At 44.6% G+C, this 16,277-nt stretch overlaps 1 pseudogene; it reads left to right on the top strand.

The window, feature by feature from the left end:
- The first annotated feature begins 2,896 nt into the window (after positions 1–2,896).
- LOC126106948 (5S ribosomal RNA) lies at positions 2,897–3,014 on the top strand (annotated as a pseudogene).
- The last annotated feature ends 13,263 nt before the right edge of the window (positions 3,015–16,277 follow it).

Genomic DNA, 16,277 nt, shown 5'->3' with positions numbered 1-16,277 from the left:
CAGTTCTCGTATAATATATTTGTCCAATGAATACGCAATTATCATCTGCATTTCTCCTTGGTGTAGCAATTTTAATGGCCAGTAGTGTATATTCAGGAACGAAAACCACAGAAGACATTGTACAATTCGTAGCTTCTCTTTCGTAGGCGTTTTGTAATGCAGTATTACAATCTTGCGCTAATCTTATAGCCAACTGCTTCAGGTACTATTACTGTCAATGACGTAAAGTCTGTAACCAGAAATAAGGAAATGATTTAATATGATAGCTATAACTGACTCATCTAAGACCACCGCAGCATATACACTGCCCGAAAAAAAAGGACACGCTTTTAGAGATTTCCAATTCACTCAAGATTTATTGTTACAACACAGCATATGAAGTACATGAAATGATTACATTTACACATCAATAGCACCAGCTGTTCTGTGATATAGGTATCGCCCCATGCCGAAACACCTGTACAATACTTGGTGTAGCGTCCACAGGCGGCAATGCAGCCTGTGACTCTGGCATGCAGACGATCGTGCAGATGAATACGTCGTGCCACGCCTGCTCGACCTTGTCACGCAGTTCTGTAAGAGTTGTTGGTTGATAAGTCACACGAGTCACTTCTCGTCCCATCGTATCCCACATGTCCTCGATTGGAGCCAAGTCCGAAGATGGTGCTGGCCAAGGAAGTTGCTGCACGTCTTGCAGGGCACTTTGAGTTTCACCAGCAGTGGGTTGGCGAGCATTATCCTGCTGGAACGTCATTTTCCTTTGCGAGAACGGAAAAAGAACGGCTCTAGCAACATTCTGTTCGTACCGAGCGCTGGTTAGCGTCTTCTATAGAAACACCGAAGGCAAACGAGAGTTGCAGCTTATCGCACTCCAGACAATAAGGTCTGGGGTGAGGGCAGTGTGTCTCGGACGAATGTACTCTGCGAGATATCGCTCACCACGTCTACCTCCTACACTAAAATGACCATCACTTTTCGGCAGGCAGAATCTGCTGTCATCGCTGAAGACCATGGCGAGCCATTCCATTTTCCAAGTGATCGTTTGATGTCACCAGTCGAGCCGTGCACATCAGTGCTACAGCGCGAGTGGAAGACGAGCTAGAGTTGTGCGTGCCAGTAGTCCCACAGTTAATAATTGGTCCGCAACAGTTCGTGTTGACACATCTTGGCTCAAAAGGCTGTGGTAGCTGCATGACCTGCCACTGCTGGCCTTACAATACGACGATCCTGCCACGCTGTATATGCTGTGTGGAGGTCCAGAACCTCTCGCTACGGTCGCAGGTTCGAATGCCTCGGGCACTGATGTGTGTGATGTCCATAGGTTAGTTAGGTTTAAGTAGTTCTATGTTCTAGGGGACTGATGACCATAGCAGATACGTCCCATAGTGCTCAGAGACATTTGAACCATTTTTCGTCCAGAACCGCGTCTGCGGGTGTAAGAATGTTCGCGTGATCAGTGATACCAGCTCCGTTGCACAGCTGACGCACCACGTACCTTAGTTCTCCGGCAGTTCTCCGAAGGAGCCATCCCACCACTAGGGAGGCCAAGATGGTCCTCCGGTAGCGATGCCACTGTGCTGTCTGTTGGCGGACGACGCTGAAACTACGAGGGTTGTCCAGAAAGTAATTTCTGATCAGTCGCGAAATGGAAACCACAGCGAAAACCAGAAACGTTTTATTTGCAACAGTTAGGTACACCTTCCACGTACATCTCTACATAGACGCCGCTGCAACTTCGAGATTTGTCGTAGTGTTGTATCAACTTTCCAACATCCTCGTCATAGAAAGCAGCCGCCTGTGCTTTCGGCCAGTTATCTGCACTGGTCTGCAACTCGTTGTCTGTGGAAAAATTCTGTCTTTACAACCAGCGGTTCTCGTGAGCAGAGATGAGACTCAGGGGAGCCAATTACGGACTTTATTGTGGGTAATGAAACACTTCTCAATGGATACGCTGCAGAAGCGTCTTCACTGCCCCTGCAGTCTGCGGCCGAGAATTGGCACGAAGAAGGAACTGCTCGACAGTTGTGTTATGTGGGCTGCATGACACAGGCGAAATCTCTAACCAGGCCCTCATACTTGGCGGGAGACGCCATTCCCTAAGCATATTCACGTGCTCACTGTTCACTCAAAACTGAAAAGAGCGACGCGACACGATCGACGGGCAGACTAGAGACACTGCCCAACACATCTGTGCAAAGCTTTACCGGATTTTCGCAGTGGTTTCCACTTCGCGACCGATCGGTACTCTCTGGAAACCCTCGTATTATCAGTACATCCAAAGTCCCCCAAGTGGCATAAGCGTCATCGGATAAAATCGACGTCGTCCTCTCTAGGTGTACTAATTATTTTTCCGGCAGTGCACATAGATAGCACAGGGTATCCATAAAGTCCCTCTGTCATTTAAGAAAACTATAACTAGAAAACTAGTCCTTATTTATATAAACTGTTTCTTATTTAGTTAAAAGATATGCCCTCTAGTATTACAGGTGATTATAAAATATTTCTGTTTGCTGATGACACTAGCTTGGTAGTAAAGGATGTTGTACGCAACATTTGCACTGTTTAAAATAGTGCAATTAATGACGTACGGCATAGCTTGTAGAAAATAAATTAACGCTAAGTCACAGTAAGACTCAGTTTTTACATTTTCTAATACACAATTCAACAAAACCCGACATTTTAATTTCAAAGAATGGCCATATGATTAGTGGAACTGGACAGTTAAAATTTCTACGTGTTCAAACAGATAGTAAACAGTCATGGAAAGCCCACGTTCAGGATCTTGTTCAAAGACTCAATGCCTGCATTTTTATTAATCAAATGGTATCTGAAGTAAGTAATAGTTCGTCACGAAAAGTAGTCTTTATTACTTATTTCATTGGCTTATGACGTTTGGGCCAACGGCCTTGCCGCAGTGGTAACACCGGTTCCCGTAAAATCACCGAAGTTAAGCTCTGTTGGGCTGGGCTAGCACTTGGATGGGTGACCATCCGGTCTGCCGAGCGCTGTTGGCAAGCGGGATGCACTCAGTCCTTGTGAGGCAAACTGAGGAGCTACTTGACTGAGAAGTAGCGGCTCCGGTCTCGTAAACTGACATACGGCCGGGAGAGCGGTGTGCTGACCACATGCCCCTCCATATCCGTATCCAGACGCCAGTGGGCTGGGGTTGACACGGCGGCCGGTGGGTACCATTGGGCCTCTCAAGGCCTATTCGGGTGGAGTTTAGTATTATGACGTATGGTATTTTATTCTGGGGTAACTCTTCCTATTCTCAAAGGATATTTTTGGCTCAGAAACTGGCGGTTCGGGCAATACGTGGTATAAGTTCGCGAACCGCTTGTCGACCCCTGTTTACTAGTTTTGGTATTCTGACATTGGCCTCTCAATACATATATCTTACAGTCATTTCTTGTTAACAATATTAGCTTATTCCCAAGTATTAGCAGCTGTAACTCAGTTAATACTAGGCAGAAATCAAACCTGCATTTGGATCAGAGTTCCTTGACTCTTGTGCAGAAGGGTGTGCAGTATACCACTGAATCCATTTTACATAAGTTACCACAAGAATTAAAAAATCTTAGCATAATCCACGCGCTTTCAAATCGAAGCTGAAGAGTTTCCTCGTGAGTCACTCCTTCTATTCTGCCGAGGAGTTCCTTGAAAAATTAAGCTGATTCCTGTGTTAATTGTTGTTTGCGTTTATATAAACTTATGGCTTGTCTTTTATTGGTTTCATAAACATGTAATTTTATCTGTTATTACTTTAACGTTGTAATTTCATGTACTGACATGAGCTTGGAGATTTGGTCCTCAATTTGGTCCTACGGAACTAGACGTGCAAAGTAAAAAATAGAGCATCATGGTATGTTGCACAACGTTTATTAGCTCTTAAAGTTTCTTTTCTGTTATGGCAAAATCTGATATGTTGTACAACGTTTAGTAGCTCTTAAAGTTTCTTTTCTGTTATGGCAAAATCTGAATGTGCGCTTCACTCGTCGTTCGTACAGCATCATGGCGGTATTCGAGTTCTGTCCAATGTACCGGTCAGTATTGCAACATCGACAGTTCTGACTGCTTCTTTAATTCGTGCGCGAAGGGTGCAGAGCCTTTGACTTCAGTACATGCGAATCGCGACGTACAGCTAGAAAAATAAGTCTAATGGCGTGACATTGGGAGAGCGCGGGTGCCATCCTGTCCACTTCTCAGAAAACGTGTTATTCAGCACATCGCGCACGTTGAAAGTCCAATGTGGGGAGTGGAGGGGTGAGGGAGGTGCACCGTCGTACTGGAAGACGATGGACGGATGCAGCTCCTCTGTCTGTACCAGCAGGAGCTGTCAGAGCACGTCCTGGTAAACTTTTCCCGTGATGGATTTCTCTGCGAAGGGAAATGGGCATATCGTGAATCAGACCACAACAAACATTAAGCTTCGAGCTATCACGCATATGTTCACGAGTGTCCTGTTGGAATCCTTATGGTGATTCACATATTCAAAAACGTGGCACGTCACTTCATCTGAGAACAGCCACTTCTTCGCGTAGTCTTTGTCAGCATCAATGGAGGCCAGCACGGAACATGGGCGCCGGCCGACGTGGCCGAGCGGTTCTAGGCGCTTCAGTCTGAATCCGCGAGACCGCTACGGTCGTAGGTTCGAATCCGACTTCGGGCATGGATGTGTGTGATGTCCTTAGTTAGGTTTAAGTAGTTCTAGGGACTGATGACCTCAGATGTTCCACAGTGCTCAGAGCCATTTGAACCATTTTGAATGGAACACGCGAAAGTATACCGCAGAGGATGATCGTTTGGCTGCAGTGTTGGGACTATTTTAGCTTTGTGCGATAAAAAGCGCAACCGCTTACGTAACACTTTACGGACAGTGATCTTCCTTTCTGCAATTCGCAGGAGAATTGACTTCTGGAAGGTGGTTTGGAATGCAGCTTGGACTCGGTCAACACATGCTTGGAAATTTTCAGATGTGTGTGAATTCTTAAGGGACCAAACTGCTGAGGTCATCAGTCCCAAGACTTACACACTACCTGAACTAACTTATGCTAAGAACAATACTCACACCCATGCCCGAGGGAGGACTCGAACCTCCGGCGGGATGGGCCGCGCAATCGGTGACATGGCGCCTCAAACCGAGCGGCCACGTGCTTGAGACACCGAGGGGACGTCCACTTACAGTAATGTCTTTGACACTATCTCTTTTTAGAGTTTTGAAACCGCTCCCTCATTTATGCGTTTTTGGCGGAGATACCGTTCCATATGTAATTCTTCTTCATGTAATTATTCTTCTTTTTCACTCAAGATAGCAAAGCCATCAGCTAATCCTAGCACTGATGTCCTTTCACCTTGTGTTTCAAAAATTGGTTCAAATGGCTCTGAGCACTATGGGACTTAACATCTGAGGTCATCAGTCCCCTACACTTAGAAGTACTTAAACCTAACTAACGTAACGACATCACACACGTCCATGCCCGAGGCAGGATTCGAACCTCCGACCGTAGCAGCAGCGCGGTTCCGGACTGAAGCGCCTAGAACCGCTCGGCCACAGCGGCCGACGCCGTTACTTTATGGACACCCTTTATTCCTTTGACCCGGTATGTAGTGTGTAACTTTCGTTACCGTCGCATCCCTCTCTGTTCTTATAAACTGATGTAATGTGATGACGCGTACTGTCTAATTCTGAACTATGGTTCTAACTTGTGATCTTTGTCCGCAGTGAAGGCAAAAATGGTGTATCCGATATACTGAAAGCAGAAAAAAACATTGTAAAAACTTTTAAGAATTGAGTATTAACAATTAAAAATGGGTAGAGACGAAAGGCCAATAAAGGAAATTTTAAGAAAGTAAATAGATCAAGTACAGACGGATCCGAACTTTTTCCCTAACAACGGTGCTAACCGCGAGAATCAGCATGTTAATGTTCCGTGCTCCAAGACAAGAACTCTCCATTCAGCTACAATAGAGGTCGCTGCGTTTGTATCACGGTTTCGTAGGAAAGTTCTAAACAGAATTTAAAAAAAAGAAAGAAAAGTGGCCGTACCATGCATGCTGCAACAGCTACGAGAGAGTGGATTGAAAATTCAACCAGAAGACTGGCTTCTCTCTCTCTCTCTCTCTCTCTCTCTCTCTCTTTCTGTGTGTGTGTGTTTCTGTACGGCCGCAGGCAGCTGTCGGAAGCAGAAAGCTCGTGAAACGCACTGCCCCCAGCAAAGCCGCTTTGCCGTCTGCTGAACTGTGTGACAGGTCACAGCTGGAACAGGAGTACGTGAGACCACATCTCTGCGTTCACAACGCAGCAAGTAGCACGGAACACGTACCGCAGAGGACGTGACAACTGGACTGCAGTGCCAGCCTGTGAGCTCTCACGCCCTAATTTCCCAGCACGCACCAAGTAATAACGTGTAAGGAAGTCGTGGTATCTCCAGAAACACAGTGGAGGCGGAGAAGCCTCCGTTTGGACCACAACACAGCAGCCAGACCAACTGGAAGCCGTCCCAGTTGCGTGATGACCGTCGTCCACAATTGTCTACAGTCATGTTACCTTCAGAGCTTCCCACCTTTGCTAAACGGTATTGCTGGAAGCTACAGCGGTGAATAAACAGTTTTACAGACACTTTATTTGCCGGACAAATATTAATGTAAATTAAATATCCGTGTCGTTGTGTCTGGGGTAAATTAAAATCCACAAGAAAGTCCACAAGAGAATACTAAGCAGAATCAACTGCCACATGGAGTTTCGGCTGTTTGGCGTCTATCATAGGCTGAATGCAATCAGTGACAATTCATAACAACATGAGCAAGTTTAGATTTTGTAAATGACACCATGGTCGCCTTTTGTCTGTAAAATTATTACCTTGTACAACACACTACTCCAGTTTCGGCTGAGTGACCACTGTCAAATGAAAATATTACAAAAAAATGTCCGCCTTGATAGCTGAGTGGTCAGCGTGACGGATTGCCGCCCTACGGGCCCGGGTTCGATTCCTGGCTGAGTTGGGGATTTTCTCCACTCAGGGACAGGGTGTTGTCTTCATCACCATTTCACCCCAATCCGGCGCGCAGGTCACCCAATGTGGCGTCAAATGTAATAAGACCTGCACCAAGGCGGCCAGACCTGCCCCGCAAGGGGCCTCCCGGCCAATGACGCCAAAGACTCATTTCCATTTTCTCTTGAAGTACAATGTTCAGCATTCACAAAGGTACACTTCCATCTGAGACTTGAATAAGTCCTTAGTGCCACTGGATGATGGTTACTGCTTCAGCTCAGCTGGGGCACTGCACTTCCATGCTCAGCTCCATATTGACCACCGCACGAGGGCGCTGCTGTGCTAAGAGAGGGGGGTGTGTCTTCTTTAACTTCTCCCATTCATCACTGTGGACTGCAGCAAGACATGACTAATGTCTTTGGTATCGACACGTGTTTCCGACAGTGGTGTGGAACTGAAGTCTTTGCATGACATCACAAATGTAGCTATCACTGCCTTTCTTTAGGTCACAACTGGCATCTGCATCTATTATCTATACCACAAGGCATCTTACGGTGTGTGGTGGAGGGTATTTCTGGTACCACAAATCCCCCCCTTCCAATTCCCTGAGAGGTGGCATGAGCCCCCTCTCATATTTCTATCTTACGATTTTCCTCTCTAATTGCACGCGGTGAAAAGTTGCTATTCCTTCACTTGCAGACTTCCCACGCAGCGTCTCTCGTCACCCGGGTGGTCTGGTGACAGGCGGGCAATGCTGATCTTGAAAGGGTAAGCCGACGGGTGTGAGGGAGTTGAGTGAATGCTTTCCAGACGCCGACATTGTAGAATAGCCGCGGAAACACGCTCGCAGGGGCCTGAAGTAGCGGCTGGGCTAGAGGTTCCGTTACTTCGCAGAAACTTAGCGAAAACACTTTCTGGCGGGCTACCAGCGAGGCGTGGGAATGACTTGTGTACCCAGGCAGTTGTGGCGGGCAAATTCCCGCGCTTTCTGCAAAATCGTAACTGTGATTGGTTTGCTCAGGGCATAGCTCCGTGACGTAGCAAAATCAGTGCAGAAATTGGCGCCAAGAATCTCCATTGGTGGAATGGTAGTGCTCCGGCAATAGAGTGGAATTTTCCGCCGGTTTTCGAGTTGCTGATTGGAACGGTTAACCACGGGCACTGTCGTGGGGGCAGGAATGTTCTGTGTTCGGTTTGTATGGGTGCTCTTGTGGGGAATCGGCTCTCGCCTTTCGGTCGGAGTAGGTTACAAGACTGAGCTCCCGCTGCTCTGGACAGCCTGCCTTCCGTTGGTTGTCTAATATACTTTCATTTAATTGTAACTGTTTGACGAAGTTGCTGAAGTTTCGACTTCAACATAACTTTCCGAGTACAGTTGGCAATTGAGCGTTCTGCATACACGAGGCCTATGTTGTCTGTCTTGAGCAGTTTTGGCTAAAGTTGACTGTATCGGAGTTACTGTGTGACTTCGCTTGTTAAAATCAATCACTGTACTGTCAGTGATTGTGTGGCGAGCCTTCTTCGTCTCCCTCAGAGGCGCATTTGTATTGCTAGGAAGTCTTTAGTCTGGAACAACCAGGCCAGGATAATTTGTTTCGGGCTATACTCGTGACATTATCATCACCACGACGTGACGTCGAAGCAACCAGCCATCGCCTCCGGTATGCCAGATCGTGTCCGTGCAGTTAAGAAGACAGCTTGGTAATGTACGTCCGCAGTAGCAGCAATTAATGCTGGGTTGGCTGTGTGTCTCTCTTAAGACTTGAGTTGCAAGGAGTTGGCTCCACATACCACTTCATCATAAATGTCACAATCTAGTTTAGGGACAACTTCACCTTCACAGCATTTATTTGAGTATCCAATTTGAGCCAATTTGATGTATTGTAAATGTTTCATGTGTTTTTGTTTATTATTTTGAGTTATAATAAATCATATTGTTATTTTGGACAGAACTTTCATTCTGTTAATCGGCAGAGCAACCCTATCATTTCTCACTATGTTAATGAAACTTGCCTTTATTTAACTTATTTATCAAATGAAATTATTGCAGGTGCCAAACTCTTTTCTACTCCAATTGCAGGGTCGATTACAGTCAGTTCGCGTTTCTTTTTAATCCATGTGCAACAGCAGAAGCCGGAGTTAGAATTGGGGGGGCTTAGACCATCATTTACATATGTAGATTCTAGAAGAATTTAGTGTTAAATACACTGCTAGCCCCGGCACCTCGCATCCCCACCCTCCGCCGTTTCCCTGTTTAAGTCAGAAACTTTGTGATGGGAGAAGGACTGTCAGGAAAGCTCCGTATGTCATCTGATTTGTCTGATTTTCTCATCGTGATCACTTTGCGAGATGTATGTGGGAGTAAGTAATACTACACTTCTCGGAGACAGCAGTCACACGAAGGTGGTAGATACACAACTGAGCCAAACAATGCAGACTCTCGCTGGAACAATCAACTGCACTTCAGCATTCTCGCTACGCGCCCTGAGTCACATTCCACCATCTAACCCGAGAAGAAAGGATATCTTTTTGCCCAAATGTAAGAAAATCTGTAACAACCAGCCGTTAACAATTCCTGAGGACATACCAGCTGTCCAGATTAAGACGCTCTGCTGCACACATCCCTTGACAAAACAGCTACCAACCCCATGGACCGTAACTTCAATCTGCACGAACCTTGGCGGCAAGAGTGGTACAATAATATTCCACCAGCTTCTTACGTGCCAACAACAAACCATGGGAATTTGATCTGTAACAGAAAACATGGAGTACACTTAAAAGAATCCGGATCAACTATAGGAGATGTGGTGACCTACTACACAGATGGGGAAAGCCTACCACTGCAGATTGAACCTGTGGCTTTGCAGGACAGGCAGTCAGATACATCGCAGAAGGCTGCCCTCAGAATTCGAACCCTCCAAACCGGTCGAACTTCTTTGATACTAAAGCAGATGTCATAAATAATATGTCTGTAAATTTGTAAATTATGTATATATTGTTTTTCTATTTCTAAAGTGATACATAACTGCCATATGGTTAACAGTAATAATTTCACCAGCTGCGACATAGTAGCGAATATGAACAGTGCTCTAATACTATCAAATGTTTTTTATTCCAGTTTTGATCACAATATCAATCCTTTTAACAATGACCAGCTTCAGTCCGTAATGGCCATCCTCAGATCTGTTGTTGTTGTTGATGTCTTCAGTCCTGAGACTGGTTTGATGCAGCTCTCCATGCTACTCTATCCTGTGCAAGCTTCTTCATCTCCCAGTACCTACTGCAACCTACATCCTTCTGAATCTGCTTAGTGTATTGATCTCTTGGTCTCCCTCTACGATTTTTACCCTCCATGCTGCCCTCCAATGCTAAATTTGTGATCCCTCGATGCCTCAGAACATGTCCTACCAACCGATCCCTTCTTCTAGTCAAGTTGTGCCACAAACTTCTCTTCTCCCCAATCCTATTCAATACCTCCTCATTAGTTACGTGATCTACCCACCTTATCTTCAGCATTCTTCTGTAGCACCACATTTCGAAAGCTTCTATTCTCTTCTTGTCCAAACTAGTTATCGTCCATGTCTCACTTCCATACATGGCTACACTCCATACAAATACTTTCAGAAACGACTTCCTGACACCTAAATCTATATTAGATGTTAACAAGTTTCTCTTCTTGAGAAACGCTTTCCTTGCCATTGCCAGTCTACATTTTATATCCTCTCTACTTCGACCATCATCGATTATTTTACTCCCTAAATAGCAAAACTCCTTTACTACTTTAAGTGTCTCATTTCCTAATCTAATTCCCTCAGCATCACCCGACTTAATTTGACTACATTCCATTATCCTCGTTTTGCTTTTGTTGATGTTCATCTTATATCCTCCTTTCAAGACACTGTCCATTCCGTTCAACTGCTCTTCCAAGTCCTTTGCTGTCTCTGACAGAATTACAATGTCATCGGCGAACCTCAAAGTCTTTACTTCTTCTCCATGAATTTTAATACCTACTCCGAATTTTTCTTTTGTTTCCTTTACTGCTTGCTCAATATACAGATTGAATAACATTGGGGAGAGGCTACAACCCTGTCTCACTCCTTTCCCAACCACTGCTTCCCTTTCATGCCCCTCGACTCTTATAACTGCCATCTGGTTTCTGTACAAATTGTAAATAGCCTTTCGCTCCCTGTATTTTACCCCTGCCACCTTCAGAATTTGAAAGAGAGTATTCCAGTCAACATTGTCAAAAGCTTTCTCTAAGTCTACAAATGCTAGAAACGTAGGTTTGCCTTTTCTTAATCTTTCTTCCAAGATAAGTCGTAAGGTCAGTATTGCCTCACGTGTTCCAACATTTCTACGGAATCCAAACTGATCTTCCCCGAGGTCGGCTTCTACCAGTTTTTCCATTCGTCTGTAAAGAATTCGCGTTAGTATTTTGCAGCTGTGACTTATTAAACTGATAGTTCGGTAACTTTCACATCTGTCAACACCTGCTTTCTTTGGGATTGGAATTATTATATTCTTCTTAAAGTCTGAGGGTATTTCACCTGTCTCATACATCGTGCTCACCAGATGGTAGAGTTTTGTCATGACTGGCTCTCCCGAGGCCATCAGTAGTTCTAATGGAATGTTGTCTACTCCCGGGGCCTTGTTTCGACTCAGGTCTTTCAGTGCTATGTCAAACTCTTCACGCAGTATCGTATCTCCCATTTCATCTTCATCTACATCCTCTTCCATTTCCATAATATTGTCCTCAAGTGCATCGCCCTTGTATAAACCCTCTATATACTCCTTCCACCTTTCTGCTTTCCCTTCTTTGCTTAGAACTGGGTTGCCATCTGAGCTCTTGATATTCATACAAGTGGTTCTCTTCTCTCCAAAGGTCTCTTTAATTTTCCTGTAGGCAGTATCTATCTTACCCCTAGTGAGACAAGCCTCTACATCCTTACATTTGTCCTCTAGCCATCCCTGCTTAGCCATTTTGCACTTCCTGTCGATTTCATTTTTGAGACGTTTGTATTCCTTTTTGCCTGCTTCATTTACTGCATTTTTATATTTTCTCCTTTCATCAATTAAATTCAATATTTCTTCTGTTACCCAAGGATTTCTATTAGCCTGCGTCCTCAGATCTACAATACAAAAATATATACACCTAGTGGGGAGTGTGTCTTTCAACACAATACAGCATAACGTATCACAGTATACTATCATACAACCAGGGAAATGTACAAAAAAAAAAATGGTTGAAATGGCTCTGAGCACTACGCGACTTAACTTCTGAGGTCGTCAGTCGCCTAGAACTTAGAACTAATTAAACCTAACTAACGTAAGGACATCACAGACATCCATGCCCGAGGCAGGATTCGAACCTGCGAGCGTAGCGGCCGCTCGGTTCCAGACTATAGCGCCTAGAACCGCTCGACCACTCAGGCCGGCCGCTGATGGCAGCAAGGTGGCCCAGTCGCAGTCGCTGTCTTCAGTCTTAGGCAGCCTCCAACTGTTTGCCACAGCATTTGTAGCGGGAGCCTCACAATACACGACACTAGTTTTCTTCTCGTTTCTGTGTGTCTGTCTTTTCAGAGATGGTTGCGGGGCTCGGCTGTTCGATACAGGACGTCAAATCAAACACCTGTCAGCCATCTAGTTTCCGAACTTATTTTATTGTATTCCGAACTTATTTTATCTGGCTGGTAGGCAAATAAAATAAATTTGGAAACTGGACGGCTGAAATCATTTCTGCTCCTGTCCAGCGTCCCTACGACGAGAGCTGCTCACACCTCTGCTTCTAACCTATTCTTACCATTGTGTAGGAAGTATGCAGCAGAAAGGGACGCGTCGATTTCAGGAGGAACTGTCTTAGGTCGTTGCGGATTGCAGCGAACCCTCGTGTTGACAGCTATGGCGTGACACAATTCTGTACAATACCACGATATTGATAATTAGAATCCGGATTATATGCATTTGCTTGTTCCATATGTATTTGCATATTTGCCTCCTTTTCACCGGTTATTGCATACTTTAACTAAAAACTAGTGACGATGCATATTTTCGCTGTATGTTTACAATATTTCAAAAATTTTGACGGTCGGTCTCGACCTAGTTTTGATGTCTCACAGATTGACCGCGACCTAGAACTGCGTGCAGTCGCTAACCGAGAGGCCACTGCCTAGCGAAATCATTACAGGAGAGGAACAGGAACAGGCAGACAGAGTCAATGTTCTTGAATACTTTCTGGTAGAGGTTAGGAATGGGGCCTTTCTGGGATTACTTTCTAAAACTTCGGGAAATGGGGACGCATACCGTGTTTCAAGAATTGTTCCTTCTTTGCTATTATTGTCGGTAACAAGCGGATGCGATGCGAGTGAGTCGCAGCGAAACAATCGATATGTACAGGACCAACTTCGAGATGTATCACATGCAGATGGGCATGCTCAAAAGCTCCGTAATATTTTGTTTAAAAAACAGCATACGCCCCAGTTAATCCTTTCCGCTGTCATACCGTACGCGTTGGCAACAACTAAACTACGCAAGCTTTTAGTCGCACGTCCATTCTTTCAGTTTTCTGTTTCCTTGTACGCAATTGAACGTCTTTACGGCGTGTGGTGTGTAACGTGTTGTGCATCATTCCACCCGACAAAAGAAACGTCGTTTCGTGGACAGCTCTCCATTGCCGGTCGGAGTGGCCGAGCGGTTCTACGCACTTCAGTCTAGAACCGCGCGACCACTACGGTCGCAGGTTCGAATCCTGCCTCGGGCATGGATGTGTGTGATGTCCTTAGGTTAGTTAGGTTTAAGTAATTCTAAGTTCTAGGGGACTGATGACCTCAGCTGTTAAGTCCCATAGTGCTCAGAGCCATTTGAACCATTTTGAGCTCACCACCCTGGAACATTTAGATACGACCGAATGGTTTTATATTGTCGAGTTTGCGAGGAAAACGTTTCGTGTAAAAAAAAGTTTCAAATAGACCAGAATGTCAAGACAAGTATTCATATCGCAGGAATGCTGAAGAATGGACCACGACAACAACTTCTGACAACAGCAAGTTGCAGTAGCAGGGATTTGTCCAAAGGTAACCAAAAAAGTATGTTTAACATGGATCTATGCGAAGCATTCATTGCAAGCAATATTCCTCTTCACGAACTTACAAACTCTATCCTCAAAGGCTTCCTGCGCAAATATTGCTTAAATCAAAATATACCAGATGAAGCAACATTGCATGAAAATTACATATCGACAAGTTACGTAACTGTTCTGGAAGAAATACGCAACGAACTAGATTTCAGCTGACACTAGTGGTCGTTACATTGCAAATTTAATTGTTGATGCTTTAGAAGAAGAGCCTTCTTCTTCCTATTTAGCGGCCTGAAAGAACTTGAAACAGTAAATGATTCGACGATCGCCATATTTGTGAATGAGGGTATTAGAAAAATATTTCCAGATTCTTCTGCAGATGAAAGGGAGTTTGTGTTTATTTCAGATGCTGCTCTCTATATGATTGAAGCAGGAAAAGCTCTCCGACTATTTTATCGCAATTTGATTCAAATGACGTGCTTTCCTCATGGAGTAGCTCGTCTTGCTGAAGAAGTGCGTTCCACGTTTATGAATGTAAATAAACTGATTTCATCCACAAAGAATGTGTTTCTAAATGCTCCTGTTCGCATCAAGACCTACAAAGAAAAACTATCGAATGTTTCTTTACCTCCCGAAACAGTGGAAAAACTCGTTAGGGTACGTGGGTCAAAGCTTCGTTGTTTTACAGTGAACATTTCGAGGTCATTAGAGGGGTACAGCAGAGGCTTTTCCACTTTGCCAGTACAAGGAAGCTTTTAATTATTCCGCTATTCGAAAAGACATTGCTGTGATTAACATTCATTTTTCCTATATTGTACCTGCAAGTATTAAAAACATTGAAGCTCAAGGTTTGGCGCTGAACGAATCTATTCAGTTTACGAATAAAATTATTCTAGTGAACTTCTCATTGCTGGAAGTCTTCCCAAGAAAACTTACAGAAAAGTTTGAAAACGTTTTAAACAATAACCCAGACCTTGAACCTTTGTGCGAAACTGATAGATTTATTAATGGAATGAATGAACTTTTACCAGAAACAATAAGTGCCAACATAGCACCCACATTCAATTACTGTCCAGATATAGAACGGTCCTTTTCTGCTTATAAAAATGTTTTGAGTGATCGAAGACACAATCTTACTACCGAACATTGGGAACAGTACCTGGTCGTTTATGTTTACAATAGCAGAAAAATGTAAAATAAATTGTAAATGATGCTTTGGTCCAATAGTATTGATTAAAAGTTAGTGCTGTTCAAAACAATTCATGATCGTATGTTGTTTTTTAAACAAAATATTACGGAGCTTTTGAGCATGCCCCTCTGCATGTGATATATCTCGAAGTTGGTCCTGTACATATCGATTGTTTCGCTGCGACTCACTCGCATCACATCCGCTTGTTACCGACAATAACAGCAAAGAAGGAACAATTCTTGAAACACGGTATGCGTCCCCATTTTCCGAAGTTTTAGAAAATAATCCCAGAAAGGCCTCATTCCTAACCTCTACCAGAAAGTATTCAGGAAATGATAACAGCATTCTAGCCGGCCGGTGTGGCCGTGCGGTTCTAGGCGCTTCAGTCTGGAACCGCGTGGCCACTACGGTCGCAGGTTCGAATCCTGCCTCGGGCATGGATGTGTATGATGTCCTTAGGTTAGTTAGTTTTCCGTACTTCAAGTTCTAGGGGTCTGATGACCACAGATGTGATCAGAACCAGCCATTTTTGATAACAGCATTCTAAATGTACCGATTTTGCGCGCGGTCTGCGCACTTCCTAGTAACTGATATGTACAGGTACGACTTTGAGATACACTCCTGGAAATTGAAATAAGAACACCGTGAATTCATTGTCCCAGGAAGGGGAAACTTTATTGACACATTCCTGGGGTCAGATACATCACATGATCACACTGACAGAACCACAGGCACATAGACACAGGCAACAGAGCATGCACAATGTCGGCACTAGTACAGTGTATATCCACCTTTCGCAGCAATGCAGGCTGCTATTCTCCCATGGAGACGATCGTAGAGATGCTGGATGTAGTCCTGTGGAACGGCTTGACATGCCATTTCCACCTGGCGCCTCAGTTGGACCAGCGTTCGTGCTGGACGTGCAGACCGCGTGAGACGACGCTTCATCCAGTCCCAAACATGCTCAATGGGGGACAGATCCGGAGATCTTGCTGGCCAGGGTAGTTGACTTACACCTTCTAGA

Source organism: Schistocerca cancellata, chromosome 10 (genome assembly GCF_023864275.1).
Source record: "Schistocerca cancellata isolate TAMUIC-IGC-003103 chromosome 10, iqSchCanc2.1, whole genome shotgun sequence".
Classification (NCBI taxonomy): Eukaryota; Metazoa; Arthropoda; class Insecta; order Orthoptera; family Acrididae; genus Schistocerca; species Schistocerca cancellata.
The sequence above is the reverse complement of the archived record's forward strand: the minus strand, read 5'-3'. Positions and strand labels throughout refer to the sequence as shown.